Below are 19,584 nucleotides of genomic sequence, written 5' to 3'. Positions count from 1 at the left end.
GAATAAAAGAGGCAGAAGAATGGATAAGTGAGCTGGAAGACAGAATGGTGGAAATCACTGCCACAGAACAGAATAAAGAAAAAAGAAAGAAAAAAAATGAGGATAGTCTAAGAGACCTCTGAGACAATATTAAATGCACCAACATTTCCACTAAAGGGGTCCCAGAAGGAGAAGAGAGAGAGAAAGGACCTCAGAAAATATTTGAAGAGATAATAGCTGAAAACTTCCCTAACATGGGAAAGAAAACAGTTTCTCAAGTCCAGGAAGCACAGAGAGTCCCAGGTAGGATAAACCCAAGGAGGAACATACTGAGAGACATAGTAATCAACTGACAAAAATTAAAGACAAAGACAAAATATTAAAAGCAACAAGGAGACTAGGGGAAGATGGCGGAAGAGTAAGACATGGAGATCACCTTCCTCCCCACAGATACACCAGAAATACATCTACACGTGGAACAACTCCTACAGAACACCTACTGAATGCTGGCAGAAGACTTCAGACCTCCCAAAAGGCAAGAAACTCCCCACGTACCTGGGTAGGGCAAAAGAAAAAAGAAGAAACAGAGACAAAAGGATACGGACGGGACCTGCACCAGTTGGAGGGAGCCATGAAGGAGGAAAGGTTTCCACACACTAGAAGCCCCTTCGCAGGTGGAGACTGCGGGTGGCGGAGGGGGAAAGCTTCAGAGCCGTGGAGGAGAGCACAGCAACAGGGGTGCGGAGGGCAAAGTGGAGAGATTCCAGCACAGAGGATCGGTGCCGACTGGCACTCACCAGCCCGAGAGGCTTGTCTGCTCACGCGTCAGGGCAGGTGGGGCTGGGAGCTGAGGCTCGGGCTTCGGTCGGCTTCCAGGGAGAGGACTGGGGTTGGCGGCATGAACACAGCCTGCAGGGGGTTAGTGCACCACAGCTAGCCGGGAGGGAGTCCGGGGAAAAGTCTGGACCTGCCTAAGGGACAAGAGACTTTTTCTTCCCTCTTTGTTTCCTGGTGCGCGAGGAGAGGGGATTAAGAGCGCTGCTTAAAGGACCTCCAGAGATGGGCGCGAGCTGCGGCTAAAAGTGTGGACCCCAGAGACGGGCATGAGATGCTAAGGCTGCTGCTGCCACCACCAAGGGGCCTGTGTGCGAGCACAGGTCACTATCCACACCCCCCTTCCGGGGAGCCTGTGCAGTCCGCCACTGCCAGGGTCCTGGGATCCAGGGACAACTCCCCCGGGAGAACGCACGGCGCGCCTCAGGCTGGTGCAACGTCACGCTGGCCTCTGCCGCCGCAGGCTTTCCCCGCACTCCGTACCCCTCCCTCCCCCTGGCCTGAGTGAGCCAGATCTCCCAAATCACCTGCTCCTTTAACCCAGTCCTGTCTGAGCGAAGAACAGACGCCCTCCAGCGAACTACACGCAGAGGTGGGGCCAAATCCAAAGCTGAGCCCCGGGGAGCTGTGAGAACAAAGAAGAGAAAGGGAAATCTCTCCCAGCAGCCTCAGAAACAGCGGATTAAAGCTCCACAATCAACTTGATGTACCCTGAATCTGTGGAATACCTGAATAGACAACGAATCATCCTGAATTGAGGAGGTGGACTTTGAGAGCAAGATTTATGATTTTTTCCCCTTTTCCTCTTTTTGTGAGTGTGTATGTATATGCTTCTATGTGAGATTTTGTCTGTATAGCTTTGCTTCCACCATTTGTCCTAAGGTTCTATCCGTCCATTTTTTTTATTTTTAATTTTTTTTCTTAATTATTTGTTATTTTAACAACTTTAGTATATTTTATCTTACTTTATTTTATTTTACTTTATCTTCTTTCTTTCTTTTTTCCTTCCTTCCCTCCTTCCTTCCTTCCTCCCTCCCTCCTTCCTTTCTTTCTACTTCTACTAATTCTTTCTTTCTACTTTTTCTCCCTTTTATTCTGAGCAGTGTGGATGAAAGGCTCTTGGTGCTGCAGCCAGAAGTCAGTGCTGTGCCTCTGAGGTGGGAGAGCCAACTTCAGGACACTGGTCCACAAGAGACCTCCCAGCTCCACATAATATCAAACAGTGAAAATCTCCCAGAGATCTCCATCTGAACACCAGCACCCAACTTCACTCAATGACCAGCAAGATACAGTGCTGGACACCCTATGCCAAACAACTAGCAAGATGGGAACACAACACCACCCATTAGCAGAGTGGCTGCCTAAAATCATAATAAATCCACAGACACCCCAAAACACACCACCAGACATGGACCTGCCCACCAGAAAGACAAGATCCAGCCTCATACACCAGAACACAGGCACTAGTCCCCACCACCAGGAAGCCTACACAACCCACTGAACAAACCATAGCCACTGGGGACAGACACCAAACACAATGGGAACTACGAACCTGCAGCCTGCAAAAAGGAGACCCCAAACACAGTAAGATAAGCAAAATGAGAAGACAGAAAAGCACACAGCAGATGAAGGAACAAGATAAAAACCCACCAGACTTAACAAATGAAGAGGAAATAGGCCAGTCTACCTGAAAAAGAATTCAGAATAATGATAGTAAAGGTGATCCAAAATCTTGGAAATAGAATAGAAAAAATGCAAGAAACATTTAACAAGGACCTAGAAGAACTAAAGAGCAAACAAACAACGATGAACAACACAATAAATGAAATGAAAAATACTCTAGATGGGATCAATAGCAGAATAACTGAGGCAGAAGAACGGATAAGTGACCTGGAAGATAAAATAGTGGAAATAACTACTGCAGAGCAGAATAAAGAAAAAAGAATGAAAAGAACTGAGGACAGTCTCAGAGACTTCTGGGACAAAATTAAATGCACCAACATTTGAATTATAAGGGTCCCAGAAGAAGAAGAGAAAAAGAAAGGGACTGAGAAAATATTTGAAGAGATTATAATTGAAAACTTCCCTAATATGGGAAAGGAAATAGTTAATCAAGTCCAGGAAACACAGAGAGTCCCATACAGGATAAATCCAAGAGAAATACGCCAAGACACATATTAATCAAACTGTCAAAAGTTAAATACAAAGAAAACATATTAAAAGCAGCAAGGGAAAAACAACAAATAACACACAAGGGAATCCCCATAAGGTTAACAGCTGAACTTTCAGCAGAAACTCTGCAAGCCAGAAGGGACTGGCAGGACATATTTAAAGTGATGAAGGAGAAAAACCTGCAACCAAGATTACTCTACCCAGCAAGGATCTCATTCAGATTTGATGGAGAAATTAAAACCTTTACAGACAAGCAAAATGTGAGAGAGTTCAGCACCAGCAAACCAGCTATACAACAAATGCTAAAGGAACTTCTCTAGGCAAGAAACACAAGAGAAGGAAAAGACCTACAATAACAAACCCAAAACAATTAAGAAAATGGGAATAGGAACATACATATCGATAATTACCTTAAATGTAATTGGACTAAATGCTCCCACCAAAAGACACAGATTGGCTGAATGGATACAAAAACAAGACCCATGTATATGCTGTCTACAAGAGACCCACTTCAGACCTAGAGAAATATACAGACTGAAAGTAAGGAGATGAAAAAAGATATTCCATGCAAATGGAAACCAAAAGAAAGCTGGAGTAGCAATTCTCATATCAGACAAAATAGACTTTAAAATAAAGACTATTAGAAGCGACAAAGAAGGACACTACATAATGATCAAGGGATCGATCCAAGAAGAAGATATAACAATTGTAAATATTTATGCACACAACAAAGGAGCACCTCAATACATAAGGCAAATACTAACAGCCATAAAAGGGGAAATCGACAGTAACACATTCGTAGTAGGGGACTTTAACACCCCACTTTCACCAATGGACAGATCATCCAAAATGAAAATAAATAAGGAAACACAAACTTTAATGATACATTAAATGATACATTAAACAAGATGGACTTAATGGATATTTATAGGACATTCCATCCAAAAACAACAGAATACACATTTTTCTCAAGTGCTCATGGAACATTCTCCAGGATAGATCATATCTTGGGTAACAAATCAAACCTTGGTAAATTTAAGAAAACTGTAATTGTATCAGGTATCTTTTCTGACCACAACACTATGAGACTAGATATCAATTATAGGAAAAGATCTGTATAAAATACAAACACATGGAGACTAAACAATACACTACTGAATAACGAAGTGATCACTGAAGAAATCAAAAAATACCTAGAAACAAATGACAATGGAGACATTACGACCCAAAACCTATGGGATGCTGCAAAAGCAGTACTAAGAGGGAAGTTTATAGCAATACAATCCTACCTTAAGTAACAGGAAACATCTCGAATAAACAACCTAACCTTGCACCTAAAGCAATTAGAGAAAGAAGAACAAAAACCCCTCAAAGTTAGCAGAAGGAAAGAAATCATAAAGACCAGATCACAAATAAATGAAAATGAAATGAAGGAAATGATAGCAAAGATCAATAAAACTAAAAGCTGGTTCTTTGAGAAGATAAACAAAATTGATAAACCATTAGCCAGACTCATCAAGAAAAAAGGGAGAAGACTCAAATCAATAGAATTAGAAAGGAAAAAGGAGAAGTAACAACTGACGCTGCAGAAATACAAAAGATCATGAGAGATTACTACAAGCAACTCTATGCCAATAAAATGGACAACCTGGAAGAAATGGACAAATTCTTAGAAATACACAACCTGCCAAGACTGAATCAGGAAGAAATAGAAAATATGAACAGACCAATCACAAGCACTGAAATTGCAACTGTGATTAAAAATCTTCCAACAAACAAAAACCCAGGACCAGATGGCTTCACAGGCGAATTCTATCAAAAATTTAGAGAAGAGCTAAAACCTATCCTTCTCAAATTCTTCCAAAATATAGCAGAGGGAGGAACACTCCCAAACTCATTCTATGAGGCCACCATCACCTTGATACCAATACCAGAAAAGGATGTCACAAAAAAAGAAAACTACAGGCCAATATCACGGATGAACATAGATACAAAAATCCTCAACAAAATACTAGCAAACAGAATCCAACAGCACATTAAAAGGATCATATATCATGATCAAGTGGGGTTTATTCCAGGAATGCAAGGATTCTTCAATATATGCAAATCAGTCAACGTGATAAACCATATTAACAAATTGAAGGAGAAAAACCATATGATCATCTCAATAGATGCAGAGAAACCTTTGGACAAATTTCAACACTGATTTATGATAAAAACCCTGCAGAAAGTAGGCATAGAGGGTACTTTCCTCAACATAATAAAGGCCATATATGACAAACCAACATCATATATGACAGCCAACATCATCCTCAATGGTGAAAAATTGAAAGCATTTCCACTAAGATCAGGAACAAGACAAGTTTGCCCACTCTCAACACTCTTATTCAACATAGTTTTGGAAGTTCTAGCAACAGCAATCAGAGAAGAAAAGGAAATAAAAGGAATCCAAATCAGAAAAGAAGAAGTAAGCTGTCACTGTTTGCAGATGACATACTATACATAGAGAATCCTAAAGATGCTACCAGAAAACTACTAGAGGTAATCAATGAATTTGGTAAAGTAGCAGGATACAAAATTAATGCACAGAAATCTCTGGCATTCCTATACACTAATGATGAAAAATATGAAAGTGAAATCAAGAAAACACTCCCATTTACCATTGCAACAAAAAGAATAAAATATCTAGGAATAAACCTACCTAAGGAGACAAAAGACCTGTAAACAGAAAATTATAAGACACTGATGAAAGAAATTAAATATGATACAAACAGATGGAGAGATATACCATGTTCTTGGATTGGAAGAATCAACATTGTGAAAATGACTCTGCTACCCAAAGTAATCTACAGAGTCAATGCAATCCTTATCAAACTACCACTGGCATTTTTCACAGAACTAGAAAAAAAATTTTCACAATTTGTATAGAAACACAAAAGATGCGGAATAGCCAAAACAATCTTGAGAACGAAAAACAGAGCTGGAGGAATCAGGCTCCCTGACTTCAGACTATACTACAAAGCTACAGTAATCAAGACAGTATGGTACTGGCACAAAAACCAAAAGATAGATCAATGGAACAGGATAGAAAGCCCAGAGATAAACCCACGCACATATGGTCACCTTATCTTTGATAAAGGAGGCAGGAATGTACAGTGGAGAAAGGACAGCCTCTTCAATAAGTGGTGCTGGGAAAACTGGACAGGTACATGTAAAAGCATGAGATTAGATCACTCCCTAACACCATACACAAAAATAAGCTCAAAATGGATTAAAGACCTAAATGTAAGGCCAGACACTGTCAAACTCTTAGAGGATAACATAGGTAGAACACTCTATGACATAAATCACAGCAAAACCCTTTTTGAACCCCCTCCTAGAGAAATAGAAATAAAAACAAAAATAAACAAATGGGACCTAATGAAACTTAAAAGCTTTTGCACAGCAAAGGAAACCATAAACAAGACCAAAAGACAACCCTCAGAATGGGAGAAAATATTTGCAATGAAGCAACTGGCAAAGGATTAATCTCCATAATTTATAAGCAGCTCATGCAGCTCAATAACAAAAAAACAAACAACTCAATCCAAAAACGGGCAGAAGACCTAAATAGTCATTTCTCCAAAGAAGTTATACAGACTGCCAACAAACACGTGAAAGGATGCTCAACATCATTAATCATTAGAGAAATGCAAATCAAAACTGCAATGAGATATCATCTCACACCAATCAGAATGGCCATCATCAAAATATCTAGAAACAACAAATGCTGGAGAGGGTGTAGAGAAAAGGGAATACTCTTGCAATGCTGGTGGGAATGTGAATTGGTACAGCCACTATAAAGAACAGTATGGAGGTTCCTTAAAAAACTACAAATAGAACTACCATATGACCCAGCAATCACACTACTGGGCATATACCCTGAGAAAACCATAATTCAAAAAGAGTCATGTACCAAAATATTCATTGCAGCTCTATTTACAATAGCCCAGAGATGGAAACAACCTAAGTGTCCATCATCAGATGAATGGATAAAGAAGATGTGGTACATATATACAATGGAATATTACTCAGTCCTAAAGATAAATGAAATTGAGCTCTTTGTAATGAGGTGGATAGACCTAGAGTCTATACAGAGTGAAGTAAGTCAGAAAGAGAAAGACAAATACCGTATGCTATCACATATATATTTAATTTAAGAAAAAAAGTCATGAAAAACCTAGGGGTAAGACAGGAGTAAAGACACAGACCTACTAGAGAATGGACTTGAGGATATGGGGAGGGGGAAGGATAAGCTGTGACAAGGTGAGAGAGTGGCATGGACATATATACACTACCAAACGTAAGGTAGATAGCTAGTGGGAAGCACCCACATAGCACAAGGAGATCAGTTCGGTGCTATGACCTCCTGGAGGGGTGGGATAGGGAGGTTGGGAGGGAGGGAGACGCAGGTCGGAAGAGATATGGGAACATATGTATATGTATAACTGATTCACTCTGTTATAAAGCAGAAACTAACAGACCATTGTAAAGCAATTACACTACAATAAAGACGTAAAAATAAATAAATAAAAGCAACAAGGAAAAAGCAACAGATAACATACCAGGGAATTCCCATAAGGTTATCAGCTGATTTTTCAGCAGGAACTCTGAAAGCCAGAAGGGAGTGGCAAGGTATATTTAAAGTGATGAAAGGGAAGAACATACAACCAAGAATACTCTACCTAGCAAGGCTCTCTTTAAGATTTGATGGAAAGATAAAAAGATTTACAGACAAGGAAAAGCTAAAAGAATTCAGCACCACCAGACCAGCTTTGCAACAAATGCTAAAGGAACTTCTCTAGGAGGAAAAGAAAAGGCCACCTCTAGAAACAAGAAAATTACGAATGGAAAAGCTCATCTGTAAAGGCAAACATACAGTAAATGTAGGGAATCAACCACACACAAATATGATATCAAAACGAGTAATCGTGAGAAGAGGAGAGTACAAATGCAGGAAATTGGAAATGCATTTGAAATTAAAAGATGAGCAAATTGAAACAATCTTATTTATATACAGACTACTATATCAAAACCTCATGATAACTGAAAACTGAAAATCTACAATAGATACACATAAAAAAGAAAAAGGAATCCAAACACAACACTAAAGTTAGTCATCAAATCACAAGAGAATAGAACAAAAGAGGAAGGGGAGAAAAAAGACCTACAAAAACAAATCCAAAACAATTAACAAAATGGCAATAAAAAGATACATATTGATAATTACCTTAAATGTAAATGGATTAAATCCTTCAACCAAAAGACATAGACTGACTGAATGGATACAAAAAAAAAAGACCCATATATGTGCTGTCTACAAGAGACCCACATCAGTTATAGCAACACATACAGACTGAAAATGAGGGGATGGGAGAAGCTATTCCATGCAAATGGAAATCAAAAGAAAGCTGGAGTAACAATAGTCATATCAGACAAAATAACCTTTAAAATAAAGACTGTTACAAGAGACAAAGAAGGAGACTACATAATGATCAAGGGATTAATCCAAGGAGACTATATAGCAATTGTAAATATATATGCACCCATCATAGGAGCACCTCAATACATAAGGCAAATATTAACAGCCATAAAAAGAAATTGACAGTAACACAATAAGAGTGGGGGACTTTAACACCCCACTTTCATCAATGGACAGATCATCTAGACAGAAATGCAATAAGGAAACACAGGCCTTAAATGACACATTAGACCAGAGGGACTTAATTTATATTTATAGAGCATTCCATCAAAAGAAGCAGAACACACGTTCTTCTCAAGTGCACACGGAATATTCTCCAGGATTGATCACATGCTGGGCCACAAAGTGAGCCTCAGCAAATTGAAATCATATCAAACATCTTTTCCAACAACAATGCTATGGGATTAGAAAGCAACTACAAGAAAAAATCTGTAAAAAAACACAAACACGAGGAGGCTAAATATCTTGCTACTAAACAACCAATGGATCTCTGAAGAAATCAAAGAGGAAATAAAAAAATAACTAGAGACAAAGGAAAACAAAACACGATGATCCAAAACCTATGGGACACAGCAAAAAAAAGTTCTAAGAGTAAACTTTATAGCAATACAATCTTACATCAGGAAATGAAAAATCCTCAAATAAACAACCTAACTTTACAGTGAAAGCAACTAGAGAAAGAAGAACAAACAAAATCCAATGTTAGTAGAAAGAAAGAAATCATAAAGATCAAAGAAGAAATAAATGAAATAGAGACAAAAAGTAGAAAAGATCAATGAAAATAAAAGCTGGTTCTTTGAAAAGGTAACCCAAATTGGTAAACCTTTAGCCAGACTCATCAAGAAAAAAATGGAGAGGGCTCAAATCAATAAAATTAAAAATGAAAAAGGAGAAGTTACAACTGACACCACTGAAATACAAAGGATCATTAGAGACTACTGCAAGCAACTCTATGTCAATAAAATGGACAACCTAGAAGAAATGGACAAATTCTTAGAAAGGTACAACCTTCCAAGACTGAACCAGGAAGAAATAGAAAATATGAACAGTCCAGTCACAAGTACTGAAATTGAAACAGTGATTAAGAAACTTCCAACAAACAAAAATCCAGGACCAGATGGCTTCACAGGTGAATTCTATCAAATATTTAGAGAAAACACCTATCCTTCTGAAACTCTTCCCAAAAATTGAAGAGTAATGAGCACTCTTAAACTCATTCTATGAGGCCACCATCACCGTGGTACAAAAACCAGACAAAGATACCACAAAAAAACCCAGAAATTACAGGCCAATATCACTGATGAACATAGACTCAAAAATCCTCAACAAAATACTGGCAAACCAAATCTAACAATACATTAAAAGGATAATACACCACGAACAAGTGGGATTTATTCCAGGGATGCAAGGATTTTTCAATATCCACAAATCAGTCACTATGATACACCACATTAACAAATGAAGAATAAAAACCACATATGATGATCTCAATAGATGGAGAAAAACACTTTTGACAAAATTTAACACCCATTTATGAAACAAACTCTCCAGAAAGTGGGCACAGAGGAAACATACCTCAAAATAATAAAGGCCATATATGACAAAGCTACAGCTAACATCATACTCAACTGTGAAAAGCTGAAAGCATTTCCTTTAAGATCAAGAACAAGACAAGGATGTCCACTCTTGCCACTTTTATTCAACATAGTTATGGAAGTCCTAGCCAGAGCAGTCAGAGATAAAAAAAGAAATAAAAGGAATCCAAATTGGAAAAGAAGAAATAAAACCATCACTGTTTGCAGATGATATGATACTATACACAGAAAATCCTAAAGGTGCTACAAGAAAATTAACAGAGCTCATCAATGAATTTTGTAAAGTTTTAGGATACAAAATTAATACGCAGTAATCTGTTGCATTCCTATGCACTAACAATGAAAGATCTGAAAGAGAAATTCAAGAACAATCCCATTTACTATTGCATTAAAAAGAATAAAATACCTAGGTATAAACCTACATAAGGAGGCAAAATACCTGTACTCTGAAAACTATAAGATGCTGATGAAAAAAATTGAAGATGACACAGAGAGATGAAAATATGTACCATGTTCTTAGATTGCAAGAATCAATATTGTCAAAATGACTATACTACCCAAGACAATCTACAGATTCAATGCAATCCCTATCCAATTACCAATGTCATTTTTCACAGAATTAGAACAAAAACTTTTACAATGTATGGAAACACAAAAGACCCCGAATAGCCAAAACAATCTTGAGAAAGAAAAACGGAGCTGGACGAATCAGGCTCCTTGACTGCAGAATATACTACAAAGTACAGTTATCAAAACAGTAAGGTACTGGCACAAAAAGAGAAATATAGAACAATGGAATAGGATAGAAAGTCCAGAAATAAACTCACACACCTATGAGAAATTAATCTATGACAAAGGAAGCAAGAACATACAATGGAGGAAAGATAATCTCTTCAATAAATGGTACTGGGAAAAATGGACAGCTACATGTAAAGGAATGAAATTAGAACATTGAAACCATACAGAAAAATAAACTCAAAATGGAATAAAGACCTAAATATAAGACCAGATACTATAAAACTCTTAACAAAAAACATAGACAGAACACTCTTTGATATAAATCACAGCAATATCTTTTTCAATCCATCTCCTAGAGTAATGGAAATAAAAACAAAAATAAAAAAATGGGATCAATTAAACCCCAAAACTTTTTTTTTTTTAACATCTTTATTGGAGTATAATTGCTTTACAATGGTGTGTTAGTTTCTGCTTTATAACAAAGTGAATCAGTCATACATAAACATATGTTCCCATATGTCTTCCCTGTTGCGTCTCCCTCCCTCCCACCCTCCCTATCCCACCCCTCCAGGCTGTCACAAAGCACCGAGCCAATATCCCTGTGCCATGCGGCTGCTTCCCACTAGCTATCTACCTTACTACGTTTGTTAGTGTGTATATGCCCATGACTCTCTCTCGCCCTGTCACAGCTCACCCTTCCCCCTCCCCATAACCTCAAGTCCGTTCTCTAGGAGGTCTGTGTCTTTATTCCTGCTTTACCCCTAGGTTCTTCATGACATTTTTTTTCTTAAATTCCATATATATGTGTTAGCATACGGTATTTGTCTTTTTCTTTCTGACTTACTTCACTCTGTATGACAGACTCTAGGTCTATCCACCTCATTACAAATAGTTCAATTTCGTTTCTTTTTATGGCTGAGTAATATTCCATTGTATATATGTGCCACATCTTCTTTATCCATTCATCCGATGACGGGCACTTAGGTTGTTTCCATCTCCGGGCTATTGTAAATAGAGCTGCAATGAACATTTTAAACCCCAAAACTTTTGCACAACAAAGGAAACCATAAACAAGACAATAAGACAGCACACAGGATGGGATAAAAGACTTGCAAATGATGAGACCCATAAGGGGTTAATCTCCAAAATTTACAAACAACTCAGGCAGCTCAATATCAAAAAACCACCCAATCAAAAAATGAATAGAAGACCTAACTAGACATTTCTCTAAAGGGGACATACATATGGGCAAGAGGCACATGAAAAAATGCTCAATATCACTAATTATTAGAGAAATGTGGATCAAAACTACAAGGAAATATCATCTCACATCAGTCAGAATGGCCATCATCAAAATATCTACAAACAATAAATGCTGGAGAAGATGTGGAGAAAAAGGAGCCCTCTACACTGTTGTTGGGAATGTAAGTTGGTATAGCCACTATGGAGAACAATATGGAAGTTCCTTAAAAAACTAAAACTGGGGCTACCATATGATCCAGCCATCCCACTCCTTGGCATATATCTGGAGAAAACCATGGTTTGAAAGGATACATGCACCCCAATGTTCACTGCAGCGCTATTTACAATAGTCAAGATATGGAATCAACCTAAATGTACATCAACAGATGAATGGATAAAGAAGATGTGGTACATATATACAATGGACTATTACTCAACCATAAGAAATAACAAAATGAGATTCATTCAAAGTGGTGGAGTAGAATGACGTGCGCTCACTCCCTCTTGCAAGAGCACTGGAATCACAACTAACTGCTGAACAGTCATCTACAGGAAGCTACTGGAGCTAACCAAAAAAGATATCCCACATCTAAAGACAAAAGAGAAGCCTCAATGAGATGGTAGGAAGGGCCCCATCACAATAAAATCAAATCCCATAACTGCTGGGTGGGTGACTTACAAACTTGAGAACAATTATACCACAGAAGCCCACCCACTGGAGTGAAGGTTCTGAGCTCCACATCAGGTTTCCCAACCTTGGGGTCCAGCAACGGTAGGGAGAATTCCCAGAAAATCAACTTTGAAGGCTAGTGGGATTTGATTGCAGGACTTTGACAGGACTGGGGGAAACAGAGACTCCACTCTTGGAGGGCACACACAAAGTCGTGTGTGCATCAGGACCCATAGGGAAGGAGCAGTGACCCCATAGGAGAGTGAACCAGACCTACCTGCTACTGCTGGAGGGTCTCCTGCTGAGGCAGGGGCTGGCTGTGGCTCATTGTGGGGACAAGGACACTGGCAGCACAAGTTTTGGGACATATTCCTTAGTGTGAACCTTCCCAGAGTCTGCCATTAGCCTCAACAAAGGGCCTATAGGCTCCAGTGCTGGGTTGCTTCAGGCCAAACAACCAACAGGGAGGGAACTCAGCCCCACCCATCAGCAGACAAGTAGATTAAAGTTTTACTGAGCTCTGCCCACCATAGCAACATCCAGCTGTACCCACCACCAGTCCCTCCCATCAGGAACCTTGCACAAGCCTCTTAGATAGCCTCATCCACCAGAGGACAGACAGCAGAAGCAAGAAGACATACAATCCTGCAGCCTGTGGAACAAAAACCACATTCACAGAGAGATAGACAAAATGAAAAGGCAGAGAACTATGTACCAGATGAAGAAACAAGATAAAACCCTAGAAAAACAACTAAATGAAGTGGAGATAGGCAGCCTCCCAGAAAAAGAATTCAGAATAATGAGAGTGAAGATGATTGAGGACCTCGGAAAAGGAGTAAAGGCAAAGATCGAGAAGATGAAATAAATGTTTAACAAAGACCTAGAAGAATTAAAGAACAAATACCTAGAAGAATTAAAGAACAAAAAAACAGAGATGAACAATACAATAACTGAAGTGAAAAATGCAGTAGAAGCAATCAGTAGCAGAATAACTGAGGCAGAAGAACAGATAAGTGACCTGGAAAACAGAATGGTAGAATTCACTGACATGGAACAGAATAAAGAAAAAAGAAAGAAAAGAAATAAATACAGACTGAGAGACCTCTGGGACAACATTAAATGCACCAACATTAACATTTTGGGGTCCCAGAAGTAGAAGAGAGAGAGAAAGGACCTGAGAAAATATTTGAAGAGATTATAGTTGAAAACTTCCCTAATATGGGAAAGGAAATATCCATCCAAGTCCAGGAAGTTCAGAGAGTCCAGGCAGGATAAACCCAAGGAGAAACAAGCTGAGACACATAGTAATGAAATTGACAAAAATTAAAGACAAAGAAAAATTATTAAAAGCAACAAGGGAAAAATGACAAATAACATACAAAGGAACTCCCATAAGGTTAACAGCTGATTTCTCAGCAGAAACTCTACAAGCCAGAAGGGAGTGGCACAATATATTTAAAGTGATGACCGACAACCAAAATTACTCTATCCAGCAAAGATCTCATTCATATTCGATGGAGAAATCAAAAGCTTTACAGACAAGCAAAAGCCAACAGAATTCAGCACCACCAAACCAGCTCTACAACAAATGCTAAAGGAATTCTCTAGTGGGAAACAAAAGAGAAGAAAAGGACCTACAAAAACAAACTGAAAACAATTAAGAGAATGGTAATAGGAACAAGCATATTGATAATTACCTTAAATGTGAATGGATTAAATGCTCCAACCAAAAGACACAAGCTTGCTGAATGGATATAAAAACAAGACCCATATATATGCTGTCTACAAGAGACCCACTTCAGACCTAGGGACACATACAGATTGAAAGTGAGGGGATGGAAAAAGATATTCCATGCAAATGGAAATCAAAAGAAAACTGGAGTAGCAATACTCATGTCAGATAAAATAGACTTTAATATAAAGTATGTTACAAGGGACAAGGAAGGACACTACATAATGATCAAGGGATAAATCCAAGAAGAATATATAACAATTATAAAAATATATGCACCCAAAATAGGAGCACCTCAGTACATAAGGCAAATGCTAACAGCTATAAAAGAGGAAATCAACAGTAACACAATAATAGTGGGGGACTTTAACACCTCACTTACACCAATGGACAGATCATCCAAACAGAAAATTAACAAGGAAATACAATCTTTAAATGACACAATAGACCAGATAGATTTAATTGATATTTATAGGACATTCCATCCAAAAACAGCAGATTACACTTTCTTCTCAAGTGCACATGGAACATTCTCCAGGATAGATCACATCTTGGGTCACAAATCAAGTCTTGGTAAATTTAAGAAAATTGGAATCATATCAAGCATCTTTTCTGACCACAACTCTATGAGATTAGAAATCAGTTACAGGGTAAAAAAACGTAAAAATAGAAACACATGGAAACTAGACAATACATTACTCAATAACCAAGAGATCACAGAAGAAATCAAAGAGGAAATCAAAAAATACCTAGAGACAAATGACAATGAAAACACGATGATCTAAAACCTATGGGATGCAGCAAAAGCAGTTCTAAGAGGAAAGATTATAGCGATACAATCCTACCTCAAGAAACAAGAAAAACCTCAAATAAACAATATAACCTTACACATAGAGGAACAAGAGAAAGAAGAATAAAAAAAACCCAAAGTGAGTAGAAGGAAAAAAATCATAAAGATCAGAGCAGAAATAAATGAAATAGAAACAAAGAAAACAATAGCAAAGATCAATAAAACTAAAAGCTGTTTTTCGAAAAAATTTTATTTTATTTATTTACTTTTGGCTATGTTGGGTCTTCATTGCTGCTTGCGGTCTTTCTCTAGTTGTGGCAAACAGGGGCTACACTTTTGCTTTTTTTTTGCGGTTCGTGGGCCTCTCACTGCTGTGGCCTCTCGCGTTGTGGAGCATAGGCTCCGGACGCACAGGCTCAGCAGCCATGCCTCATGGGCTTAGCCGCTCTGCGGCATGTGGGATCTTCCTGGACCAGGGCACGAACCCGTGTCCCCTGCATCGGCAGGTGGACTCTCAACCACTGCGCCACCAGGGAAGCCCAGGGGCTACTCTTCATTGCAGTGCGAGCGCTTCTCATTGTAGTGGCTTCTCTTGTTGCGGAGCATGGTCTCTAGGTGTGCGGGCTTCAGTCGTTAGGGTGTGTGGACTCGGTAGTTTTGGCTTTTGGACTCTAGTGCACAGGCTCAGTAGTTGTGATGCACGGGCTTAGTTGCTCCATGGCATGTAGGATCTTCCTGGACCAGGGCTCGAACCTGTGTCCCCTGCATTGGCAGGCGGATTCTTAACCACTGCAGCACTAGGGAAGTCCTAAAATTTGCTTTTTTAAGAAGATAAACAAAATTGATAAACCTTTAGCCAGAGTCAACAAGAAAAAGAGGGAGAGGACTCAAATCAATAAAATCAGAAATGAAAAAGGGGACGTTACAACGGACACAGCAGAAATACAAAGCATCCGAAGAGACTACTACAAGCAACTAACTCTATGCCAATAAAATGGACAACCTGGAAGAAATGGACAAATTCTTAGAAAGGTATAACCTTCCAAGACTGAACCAGGAAGAACTAGAAAATATGAACAGACCAATTACAAGTAATGAAATTGAAAGTGTGATGGAAAATCTTCCAACAAACAAAAGTCCAGCACCTGATGGCTTCACAGGTGAATTCTATCAAACATTTAGAGAAGAGCTAACACCTATCCTTCTCAAACTCTTCCAAAAAATTGCAGAGGAAGGAACACTCCCAAACTCATTCTATGACGCCACAATCACCCTGATACCAAAATCAGACAAAGATACTACAAAAAAAGAAAATTACAGACCAATATCACTGGTGAATATAGATGCAAAAATTCTCAACAACACACTAGCAAACAGAATCCAACAACACATTAAAAGGATCATACACCATGATCAAGTGGGATTTATCCCAGGGATGCAAGGATTCTTCAATATATGCAAATCAATCAATGTGATACATCATATTAACAAATTGAAGAATAAAAACCATATGATCATCTCAATAGATGCAGAAAAAGCTTTTGACAAAGTTCAACACTGGTTTATGATAAAAACTCTCCAGAAAGTAGGCATAGAGGGAATATACCTCAACATAATAAAGGCCATACATGACAAACGCACAGCAAACATCATTCTCAATGGTGAAAAACTGAAAGCATTTCCTCTAAGATTAGGAAGAAGACAAGGATGTCCACTCTCACCACTATTATTCAACATTGTTTTGGAAGTCCTAGCAATAGCAGTCAGAGAAGAAGAAGAAATAAAAGGAATCCAAATTGGAAAAGAAATAAAACTGTCACTGTTTGCAGATGACATGATACTATGCATAGATAATCCTAAAGATGCCACCAGAGAACTACTAGAGCTAATCAGTGAATTTGGTAAAGTTGCAGGATACAAAATTAATGCACAGAAGTCTCTTGCATTCCTATACAGTAATAATGAAAGATCAGAAAGAGAAATTAAGGAAAACAATCCCATTCACCACTTCAACAGAAAGAATAAAATACCTAGGAATAAACCTACCCAATGAGGTAAAAGAGTTGTACTCAGAAAACTATAAGACAATGATGAAAGAAATCAAAGATGATGCAAACAGATGGAGATATATACTGTGTTCTTGGACTGGAAGAATCAATATTTTGAAAATGACTATACTACCCAAGGTAATCTACAAATTCAATGCAATCCCTATCAAATTACCGGTGGCATTTTTTTACAGAACTAAAAAAAATCTTAAAATTTGTAATGAAACAAAAAAGACCCTGAATAGCCAAAGCAATCTTGAGGGAAAAAAATGGAGTTGGAGGAATCAGACGCTCTGATTTCAGACTATACTACAAAGATATAGTAATCAAGACAATATGGTACTGGCACAAAGACAGAAATATAGATCAATGGAACAGGATAGGAAGTGCAGAGATAAATCCATGCACCTATGGTCAAATAATCTATGACAAAGGAGGCAAGGATATACAATGGAGAAAAGATAGTCTCTTCAATAAGTGGTGCTAGGAAAGCTGGACAGCTACACGTTAAAGAAGGAAATTGGAACGCCCCCTAACACCATACACAAAAATGAACTCAAAATGGATTAAAGACCTAAATATAAGACTGGACACTATAAAACTCTTAGAGGAAAACATAGGCAGAACATTCTTTGACATAAATCACAGCAAGATCTTTTTTGACCCACCTCCCAGAGTAATGGAAAGAAAAAGAAAAATAAACAAATGGGAACTAATGAAACTTAAGAGCTTTTGCACAGCAAAGGAAACTATACACAAGATGAAAAGACAACCCTCAAAATAGGAGAAAATATTTGCAAACGAGTCAACGGACAAAGGACTAATCTCCAAAATATATAAACAGCTCATGCAGCTCAATATTAAAAAAACAAACAACCCAATCAAAAAATGGGCAGAAGACCTAAATAGACATTCCTCCAAAGAAGACATACAGATGGCCAAGAGGAACATGAAAAGCTTCTCAACATCACTAATTATTAGAGAAATGCAAATCAAAACTACAATGAGGTATCACCTCACACTGGTTAGAATGGGCATCATCAGAAAATCTACAAACAACAAATGCCAGAGAGGGTGTGAAGAAAAGGGAACCCTGTTGCACTGTTGGTGGGAATGTAAATCGATACAGCCACTATGGAGAACAGTATGGAAGTTCCTTAGGAAACTGAAAATAGAGTTACATATGACCCAGCAATCCCACTACTGGGCATATACCCAGCGAAAACCATAATTGAAAAAGACACTTGTACCCCAATTTTCATTGTAGAACTATTTACAATAGCCAGGTCATAGAAGCAACCTCAATGCCCATCGACAGACAAATGGATAAAGAAGATGTGGTACATATATACAATGGAATATTACTTAGCCATAAAAAGGAACAAAATTGGGTTATTTGTAGAGACGTGGATGGACCTAGAAACTGTCATACAGAGTGAGGTAATCAGAAAGAGAAAAACAAATATTGTATATTAATGCATATATTTGGAATCTGGAAAAATGGTACAGATGAACCAGTTTGAAAGGCAGAATAGAGATAGAGATGCAGAGCACAAATGTATGGACACCAAAGGAAGAAAGCTGGGGGTGTGTTGTTGTTTTTGGTGGGATGAATTCGGAGATTGGGATCGACATGTATACACTTATACGTATAAAATAGATAACTAATAAAAAGCTGCTGTATAAAAAAATAAAATTCAAATTAAAAAAATAAAATTGTTACTCTTAAGCATTTTATTATATTTGCAAGTAGCTATCGAAGGAAAAAAAAAGAAAGCCAGAAAAGGCCTGGTCGGTGGGGTGTGGAGCTTAGGCATGGATGGAGTTTAGGTGGGGGACAGGGCCTATGCTTAATACCCACATTGCCCGAAAAGGCGGCCCTGGAGGGGGTAGGGGGTGGGGCTTAGGTTCAGTGCCACAAGAGGGGCCCAGGAGTGCCTCTGGCCTTGGAGGGCAGAGGACCAGTCCTGGGAGCCCAGCAGGCTTCCCGGGGTCCAATTGGGCAGGGGAAATATTAGCTGTGCTCTCCCCTGTCCGTCTGATCTTCCAGGCCCCTGAGGGTCCCTCCAGGCATGGGAAACCCTCGCCTCTTCCAGCCACCACTCAGGGGCACAAGTCTTGTCTGGTGTTCACTTCTCCTCCCCCTCACTCCCCCCAACATTCTACTCGGTCACTCGGGGGTTCCTCCCATCTCCTTGGGTGTCGAAGTCCCCACCAGCATCTGGCCGGTGCCCTAGTTGTGGGAATATGCAAACTCCGCGTC

This window comes from Globicephala melas, chromosome 13 (assembly GCF_963455315.2).
Source record: "Globicephala melas chromosome 13, mGloMel1.2, whole genome shotgun sequence".
NCBI classification, from domain to species: domain Eukaryota; kingdom Metazoa; phylum Chordata; class Mammalia; order Artiodactyla; family Delphinidae; genus Globicephala; species Globicephala melas.
Note: the sequence above shows the minus strand (reverse complement) of the source record.